The following is a 10056-nucleotide window of genomic DNA, read 5'->3' on the forward strand; positions in this document are numbered from 1 at the left end:
TATCCATTCCTCTGTTGAGGGGCATCTGGGTTCTTTCCAGTTTCTGGCTATTATAAATAAGGCTGCTATGAACATAGTGGAGCATGTGTCCTTCTTACCAGTTGGGGCTTCTTCTGGATATATGCCCAGGAGAGGTATTGCTGGATCCTCCGGTAGTACTATGTCCAATTTTCTGAGGAACCGCCAGACTGATTTCCAGAGTGGTTGTACAAGCCTGCAATCCCACCAACAATGGAGGAGTGTTCCTCTTTCTCCACATCCTCGCCAGCATCTGCTGTCACCTGAATTTTTGATCTTAGCCATTCTCACTGGTGTGAGGTGGAATCTCAGGGTTGTTTTGATTTGCATTTCCCTGATGATTAAGGATGTTGAACATTTTTTCAGGTGCTTCTCTGCCATTCGGTATTCCTCAGGTGAGAATTCTTTGTTCAGTTCTGAGCCCCATTTTTTAAGGGGGTTATTTGATTTTCTGAGGTCCACCTTCTTGAGTTCTTTATATATGTTGGATATTAGTCCCCTATCTGATTTAGGATAGGTAAAGATCCTTTCCCAGTCTGTTGGTGGTCTTTTTGTCTTATAGACAGTGTCTTTTGCCTTGCAGAAACTTTGGAGTTTCATTAGGTCCCATTTGTCAATTCTCGATCTTACAGCACAAGCCATTGCTGTTCTGTTCAGGAATTTTTCCCCTGTGCCCATATCTTCAAGGCTTTTCCCCACTTTCTCCTCTATAAGTTTCAGTGTCTCTGGTTTTATGTGAAGTTCCTTGATCCACTTAGATTTGACCTTAGTACAAGGAGATAAGTATGGATCGATTCGCATTCTTCTACATGATAACAACCAGTTGTGCCAGCACCAATTGTTGAAAATGCTGTCTTTCTTCCACTGGATGGTTTTGGCTCCCTTGTCGAAGATCAAGTGACCATAGGTGTGTGGGTTCATTTCTGGGTCTTCAATTCTATTCCATTGGTCCACTTGTCTGTCTCTATACCAGTACCATGCAGTTTTTATCACAATTGCTCTGTAGTAAAGCTTTAGGTCAGGCATGGTGATTCCACCAGAGGTTCTTTTATCCTTGAGAAGAGTTTTTGCTATCCTCGGTTTTTTGTTATTCCAGATGAATTTGCAAATTGCTCCTTCTAATTCGTTGAAGAATTGAGTTGGAATTTTAATGGGGATTGCATTGAATCTGTAGATTGCTTTTGGCAAGATAGCCATTTTTAGAATGTTGATCCTGCCAATCCATGAGCATGGGAGATCTTTCCATCTTCTGAGATCTTCTTTAATTTCTTTCTTCAGAGACTTGAAGTTTTTATCATACAGATCTTTCACTTCCTTAGTTAGAGTCACGCCGAGATATTTTATATTATTTGTGACTATTGAGAAGGGTGTTGTTTCCCTAATTTCTTTCTCAGCCTGTTTATTCTTTGTATAGAGAAAGGCCATTGACTTGTTTGAGTTAATTTTATATCCAGCTACTTCACCGAAGCTGTTTATCAGGTTTAGGAGTTCTCTGGTGGAATTTTTAGGGTCACTTATATATACTATCATATCATCTGCAAAAAGTGATATTTTGACTTTCTCTTTTCCAATTTGTATCCCCTTGATCTCCTTTTGTTGTCGAATTGCTCTGGCTAATAGTTCAAGTACTATGTTGAAAAGGTAGGGAGAAAGTGGGCAGCCTTGTCTAGTCCCTGATTAGTGGGATTGCTCCCAGCTTCTCTCCATTTACTTTGATGTTGGCTACTGGTTTGCTGTAGATTGCTTTTATCATGTTTAGGTATGGGCCTTGAATTCCTGAAAAATATGGAACGCTTCACGAATTTGCGTGTCATCCTTGCACAGGGGCCATGCTAATCTTCTCTGTATCGTTCCAATTTTAGTATATGTGCTGCCGAAGCGAGCACTTGATTGATTTTTTGAGGCAGGGTTTCTCTCTGTAGACCTGGCTGTCCTGGAACTCACTCTGTACACCAGGCTGGCCTCAAACTCAGAGATCTGTCTGCCTCTGCTGGGACTAAAGGTGTACATCCCACCATTTTTTTTTTTAAATTACTGTTTGCTGATCAATAATAGGCCTCTTGGAAGCACCCGAGCTTGCCTGCCAATTTTGTGATATGCCAGGAACTATACCCACCTCATCAGTAAGAGTAACCCCCAAAATAACCATTGTGACAAGAATAATCACTGTTTTTTTCTTGAGCTCTGCACAACTGAAAAACACGTGACCAGTGATCAGGATAACATCTGCATACCTGGCCACTGACTTTATGCCTCCAGTCACCTATTCCTGGAAAATAATTGGCTTCCTAGAAAAATTGGCATATCACTGGCCATTTTGTGACCAGCTTGCTCATCAATTAATACAATTCATTGTCATGCCCCACCTTGGCCCTTGCCTGGTTGGTCTGTCTACATTCAGGCGCTAGGCTGAATGTGTCACAGTGTGTCACAGTTCACCTGTGGTCAAAGGAAAACTTGAGGGAATCAGTTCTTTTCTACCACATGGGTCCTCGGGCTCAAAAACACATACAGTGTCTGACTTCATGTTAAGTGTCTTGTGCACTGGGAGTTTTTATAACAGTGTCAAGTCAGCTAAATGAAATGGTTGGCTTTTATTTACTTGTACAACTCTGCTATTGACTCTAGGCCCAGCCAACAGAGCTATAGGCTGTCCCAAGCAAACTCACACGGCCATTCTAGCACAGACATCCCAAGGAGAGCAGAGGTCTTAGACCATAGTTACCCAAGGCTTATCATTTACTGTGGGGAGAAATATTTGCTAAGTGTCAGCCACCAAGAGACACCTGCCCTTACAATGTCTTTCTCAGGGTTCAAAATGGCCAAGGATTGCCCCAGGTAAGATAGTTGGTATGCTGTTCTAGTTGGATGTAATTTCTAATATCCTTATTTCTTTGATTGACTGCTCTGTTCCAAGGCTAATAGACTTAAACAGGACTCATTTCTGCTCCCTCTGCTATTGCCATCAGTACTGAATTACTGGTGCACAGTCTTCCTGTGGAAAAAGCCTACCACATCATGTCTTTATGAAGAGCAGAGCATGTGCTGCTCATTATCACAGCATTCTTCAGCAGACCCAGGATGAGGCAGTCAAACCCAGGATTTCAGACTGCCATTTATTGGGGAATTTCTTACCACCTGATGCATATTACTAGGTTGCAGCAAGATCAGTGGATCCTAAAATGTATGTGAATTAAGCAAATGCCTGCTCATCTCAGGCTAATAGCAAAGATGTTGGGAGCATCCCTGCACTTCTGTTGCCAGGTGTGAGTGACAGAACTTTGCTTATCATTCTGATGGGTTAGATTCATGATAGTGCAAAGGGAAACAGAGGGAGGGGACCTGACAGGATTATTCAGACATAATCATGGTTGCTACAGCTGTAGTCAGATCAAGTTGAATCCCCCATTTTGATAATGTTATAGTATGTTTACAAGAACACGAGATGCATCTGCATTTCTAGTCAAAGTGTTTGTCCATATCCTAATTGACAGGAATTCATCAGTTAGAAAAATCATGAAATTTTGTTTTGTTTTGTGTTTTTAATTTATTTTTATTTAAAGATGTATTTATCTTATATGTGAGTACACCATTGGTCTCTTCAGACTCACCAGAAGAGGGCACCGGATCCCATTACACATGGTTGTAAGCCACCATGTGGTTCCTGGGAATTGAACTCAGGACCTATGGAAGAGCAGTCTATGATTTTAACTGCTGAGTCATCTCTCCAGTCCTTGCTTTCTTTTTTCAAGACATTTTCTCTGTGTAGTCCTGGCTGTCCTTTAACTTTCTCTGCAGACACTTTTCCCAAACTCACAGAGATCCAGCTGTCTCTGCTTCCTGAGTGCTGGGGTTAAAGACAGAACCATCCACATCAGGAAATTTAAATTAACTATCACTGCAGAATTTGTCATCAATACGGAGGAACAGGTGGCATGTCAGCTGTTCACAGGTAAAGGCACTTGCAACTGACCCTCATGACTTGACTTTGGTCACCAGGACCTAGGAGGTAGAAGGTGGAAACCGGCCCTCCAAAGCTGTCCTCTGGCTTCCAAGGGTATGCCAAGGCAAAAGTTAATTTAAAATAATTATTTAATGGGACTGGGCAGAAGAATCATGGATTAAGAGCATGCACTATTGTTCTATGGGGTTTGGGTTCCTCTGCCTGTAAGGCTTACATCCACCTGTAACTAAAGCTCCAGGAGGTTCTGTGTCTGATATGTATCAGCCTCTGCTCTCCAGGGCCCCTCTAGTCACATTCATAAGCCAACCCCTCCATATGTCAAACCACCCATATATGTCACCCCCCCAGCATATACCACCCCCTACCTGTAACCCATAACATATGCTACTCCATCCATTTGCCATCTGCTATTCCACAGCATATGCCACCCACAGCACCTGTGTCCCCCAGCATTTACTGCCCCTTAGTATACATAACTAAAATATTTAAAAAACATTTTTTTATTTTTATTTTTATTTTTTCCATTTTTTATTAGGTATTTAGCTCATTTACATTTCCAATGCTATACCAAAAGTCCCCCTTACCCACCCACCCCCACTCCCCTACCCACCCACTCCCCCCCTTTGGCCCTGGCGTTCCCCTGTACCGGGGCACACAAAGTCTGCGTGTCCAATGGGCCTCTCTTTCCAGTGATGGCCGACTAGGCCATCTTTTGATACATATGCAGCTAGAGTCAAGAGCTCAGGGGTACTGGTTAGTTCATAATGTTGTTCCACCTATAGGGTTGAAGATCCCTTTAGCTCCTTGGGTACTTTCTCTAGCTCCTCCATTGGGAGCCCTGTGATCCATCCATTAGCTGACTGTGAGCATCCACTTCTGTGTTTGCTAGGCCCCGGCATAGTCTCACAAGAGACAGCTACATCTGGGTCCTTTCGATAAAATCTTGCTAGTATATGCAATGGTGTCAGCGTTTGGATGCTGATTATGGGGTGGATCCCTGGATATGGCAGTCTCTACATGGTCCATCCTTTCATCTCAGCTCCAAACTTTGTTTCTGTAACTCCTTCCATGGGTGTTTTGTTCCCACTTCTAAGGAGGGGCATAGTGTCCACACTTCAGTCTTCATTTTTCTTGAGTTTCATGTGTTTAGGAAATTGTATCTTATATCGTGGGTATCCTAGGTTTTGGGCTAGTATCCACTTATCAGTGAGTACATATTGTGTGAGTTCCTTTGTGATTGTGTTACCTCACTCAGGATGATGCTCTCCAGGTCCATCCATTTGGCTAGGAATTTCATAAATTCATTCTTTTTAATAGCTGAGTAGTACTCCATTGTGTAGATGTACCACATTTTCTGTATCCATTCCTCTGTTGAGGGGCATCTGGGTTCTTTCCAGTTTCTGGCTATTATAAATAAGGCTGCTATGAACATAGTGGAGCATGTGTCCTTCTTACCAGTTGGGGCTTCTTCTGGATATATGCCCAGGAGAGGTATTGCTGGATCCTTCGGTAGTACTATGTCCAATTTTCTGAGGAACCGCCAGACTGATTTCCAGAGTGGTTGTACAAGCCTGCAATCCCACCAACAATGGAGGAGTGTTCCTCTTTCTCCACATCCTCGCCAGCATCTGCTGTCACCTGAATTTTTGATCTTAGCCATTCTCACTGGTGTGAGGTGGAATCTCAGGGTTGTTTTGATTTGCATTTCCCTGATGATTAAGGATGTTGAACATTTTTTCAGGTGCTTCTCTGCCATTCGGTATTCCTCAGGTGAGAATTCTTTGTTCAGTTCTGAGCCCCATTTTTTAAGGGGGTTATTTGATTTTCTGAGGTCCACCTTCTTGAGTTCTTTATATATGTTGGATATTAGTCCCCTATCTGATTTAGGATAGGTAAAGATCCTTTCCCAGTCTGTTGGTGGTCTTTTTGTCTTATAGACAGTGTCTTTTGCCTTGCAGAAACTTTGGAGTTTCATTAGGTCCCATTTGTCAATTCTCGATCTTACAGCACAAGCCATTGCTGTTCTGTTCAGGAATTTTTCCCCTGTGCCCATATCTTCAAGGCTTTTCCCCACTTTCTCCTCTATAAGTTTCAGTGTCTCTGGTTTTATGTGAAGTTCCTTGATCCACTTAGATTTGACCTTAGTACAAGGAGATAAGTATGGATCGATTCGCATTCTTCTACATGATAACAACCAGTTGTGCCAGCACCAATTGTTGAAAATGCTGTCTTTCTTCCACTGGATGGTTTTGGCTCCCTTGTCGAAGATCAAGTGACCATAGGTGTGTGGGTTCATTTCTGGGTCTTCAATTCTATTCCATTGGTCCACTTGTCTGTCTCTATACCAGTACCATGCAGTTTTTATCACAATTGCTCTGTAGTAAAGCTTTAGGTCAGGCATGGTGATTCCACCAGAGGTTCTTTTATCCTTGAGAAGAGTTTTTGCTATCCTCGGTTTTTTGTTATTCCAGATGAATTTGCAAATTGCTCCTTCTAATTCGTTGAAGAATTGAGTTGGAATTTTAATGGGGATTGCATTGAATCTGTAGATTGCTTTTGGCAAGATAGCCATTTTTACAATGTTGGTCCTGCCAATCCATGAGCATGGGAGATCTTTCCATCTTCTGAGATCTTCTTTAATTTCTTTCTTCAGGGACTTGAAGTTTTTATCATACAGATCTTTCACTTCCTTCGTTAGAGTCACGCCGAGATATTTTATATTATTTGTGGCTATTGAGAAGGGTGTTGTTTCCCTAATTTCTTTCTCAGCCTGTTTATTCTTTGTGTAGAGAAAGGCCATTGACTTGTTTGAGTTAATTTTATATCCAGCTACTTCACCGAAGCTGTTTATCAGGTTTAGGAGTTCTCTGTTGGAATTTTTAGGGTCACTTATATATACTATCATATCATCTGCAAAAAGTGATATTTTGACTTCCTCTTTTCCAATTTGTATCCCCTTGATCTCCTTTTGTTGTCGAATTGCTCTGGCTAATAGTTCAAGTACTATGTTGAAAAGGTAGGGAGAAAGTGGGCAGCCTTGTCTAGTCCCTGATTTTAGTGGGATTGCTTCCAGCTTCTCTCCATTTACTTTGATGTTGGCTACTGGTTTGCTGTAGATTGCTTTTATCATGTTTAGGTATTGGCCTTGAATTCCTGATCTTTCCAGAACTTTTATCATGAATGGGTGTTGGATCTTGTCAAATGCTTTTTCTGCATCTAACGAGATGATCATGTGGTTTTTGTCTTTGAGTTTGTTTATATAATGGATTACATTGATGGATTTTTGTATATTAAACCATCCCTGCATCCCTGGAATAAAACCTACTTGGTCAGGATGGATGATTGCTTTAATGTGTTCTTGGATTCGGTTAGCGAGAATTTTATTAAGGATTTTTGCATCGATGTTCATAAGAGAAATTGGTCTGAAGTTCTCTATCTTTGTTGGATCTTTCTGTGGTTTAGGTATCAGAGTAATAGTGGCTTCATAAAATGAGTTGGGTAGAATACCTTCTACTTCTATCTTGTGAAAAAGTTTGTGCAGAACTGGAGTTAGATCTTCTTTGAAGGTCTGATAGAACTCTGCACTAAACCCGTCTGGTCCTGGGCTTTTTTTGGCTGGGAGACTATTAATAACTGCTTCTATTTCTTTAGGGGATATGGGACTGTTTAGAAGGTCAACTTGATCCTGATTCAACTTTGGTACCTGGTATCTGTCCAGAAATTTGTCCATTTCGTCCAGGTTTTCCAGTTTTGTTGAGTATAGCCTTTTGTAGAAGGATCTGATGGTGTTTTGGATTTCTTCAGGATCTGTTGTTATGTCTCCCTTTTCATTTCTGATTTTGTTAATTAGGATTTTGTCCCTGTGCCCTTTAGTGAGTGTAGCTAAGGGTTTATCTATCTTGTTGATTTTCTCAAAGAACCAACTCCTCGTTTGGTTAATTCTTTGAATAGTTCTTCTTGTTTCCACTTGGTTGATTTCACCCCTGAGTTTGATTATTTCCTGCCGTCTACTCCTCTTGGGTGAATTTGCTTCCTTTTTTTCTAGAGCTTTTAGATGTGTTGTCAAGCTGCTAGTATGTGCTCTCTCCCGTTTTTTCTTGAAGGCACTCATAGCTATGAGTTTCCCTCTTAGAAATGCTTTCATTGTGTCCCAAAGGTTTGGGTACGTTGTGGCTTCATTTTCATTAAACTCTAAAACGTCTTTAATTTCTTTCTTTATTCCTTCCTTGACCAAGGTATCATTGAGAAGAGTGTTGTTCAGTTTCCATGTGAATGTTGGCTTTCTGTTATTTATTTTGTTATTGAAGATCAGCCTTAGTGCATGGTGATCTGATAGGATACATGGGACAATTTCAATATTTTTGAATCTGTTGAGGCCTGATTTGTGACCTATTATGTGGTCAATTTTGGAGAAGGTACCATGAGGTGCTGAGAAGAAGGTATATCCTTTTGTTTTAGGATAAAATGTTCTGTAGATATCTGTCAGATCCATTTGTTTCATCACTTCTGTTAGTTTCAGTGTGTCCCTGTTTAGTTTCTGTTTCCATGATCTGTCCATTGGTGAAAGTGGTGTGTTGAAGTCTCCCACTATTATTGTGTGAGGCGCAATGTGTGCTTTGAGCTTTACTAAAGTTTCTTTAGTGAATGTGGCTGCTCTTGTATTTGGAGCATAGATATTCAGAATTGAGAGTTCCTCTTGGAGGATTTTACCTTTGATGAGAATGAAGTGTCCCTCCTTGTCTTTTTTGATGACTTTGGGTTGGAAGTCAATCTTATCAGATATTAGGATGGCTACTCCTGCTTGTTTCTTCATACCATTTGCTTGGAAAATTGTTTTCCAGCCTTTCATTCTGAGGTAGTGTCTATCTTTTTCTCTGAGATGAGTTTCCTGTAAGCAGCAAAATGTTGGGTCTTGTTTGTGTAGCCAGTTTGTTAGTCTATGTCTTTTTATTGGTGAGTTGAGACCATTGATGTTAAGAGATATTAAGGAAAAGTAATTGTTGCTTCCTGTTATTTTAGTTGTTAAAGGTGGCATTCTGTTCTTGTGGCTGTCTTCTTTTAGGTTTGTTGAGGGATTACCTTCTTGTTTTTTCTAGGGCGTTGTTCCCGTTCTTGTATTGGTTTTTTTCTGTTATTATCCTTTGAAGGGCTGGATTCGTGGAGAGATAATGCGTGAATTTGGTTTTGTCGTGGAATACTTTGGTTTCTCCCTCTATGATAATTGAGAGTTTGGCTGGGTATAGTAGCCTGGGCTGTAGTTTGTGTTCTCTTAGTGTCTGTATAACATCTGTCCAGGCTCTTCTGGCTTTCATAGTCTCTGGTGAAAAATCTGGTGTAATTCTGATAGGCTTGCCTTTATATGTTACTTGACCTTTTTCCCTTACTGCTTTTAGTATTCTATCTTTATTTAGTGCATTTGATGTTCTGATTATTATGTGTCGGGAGGAATTTCTTTTCTGGTCCAGTCTATTTGGAGTTCTGTAGGCTTCTTGTATGTTCATATGCATCTCATTCTTTAGATTTGGGAAGTTTTCTTCAATAATTTTGTTGAAGATGTTTGCTGGACCTTTGAGTTGAAAATCTTCATTCTCATCCACTCCTATTATCCGTACGTTTGGTCTTCTTATTGTGTCCTGGATTTCCTGGATATTTTGAGTTAGGATCTTTTTGCATTTTCCATTTTCTTTGATTGTTGTGCCGATGTTCTCTATGGAATCTTCTGCACCTGAGATTCTCTCTTCCATCTCTTGTATTCTGTTGCTGATGCTCAAATCTATGGTTCCAGATTTCTTTCCTAGGGTTTCTATCTCTAGTGTTGCCTCGCTTTGAGTTTTCTTTATTGTGTCTACTTCCCTTTTTAGGTCTAGTATGGTTTTGTTCATTTCCATCACCTGTTTGTATGTTTTTTCCTCTTTTTCTGTAAGGACTTCTACCTGTTTGATTGTGTTTTCCTGTTTTTCTTTAAGGACTTGTAACTCTTTAGCAGTGTTCTCCTGTATTTCTTTAAGTGATTTATTAAAGTCCTTCTTGATGTCCTCTACCATCATCATGAGATATGCTTTTAAATCTAGGTC

The 10056-nt window shown here is 40.6% G+C and overlaps 1 non-coding gene across 1 annotated transcript; it reads right to left on the reverse strand.

Annotated features, from left to right (window-relative positions):
- Window positions 1-1797: 1797 nt before the first annotated feature.
- Gm24641 lies at window positions 1798-1904 on the reverse strand. The gene has a single exon (XR_003948534.1). It is a non-coding gene; the product is annotated as a U6 spliceosomal RNA (small nuclear RNA).
- Window positions 1905-10056: the final 8152 nt, after the last annotated feature.

Source organism: Mus musculus, chromosome 9 (assembly GCF_000001635.26).
Source record: "Mus musculus strain C57BL/6J chromosome 9, GRCm38.p6 C57BL/6J".
In the NCBI taxonomy this organism is placed as follows: Eukaryota; Metazoa; Chordata; class Mammalia; order Rodentia; family Muridae; genus Mus; species Mus musculus.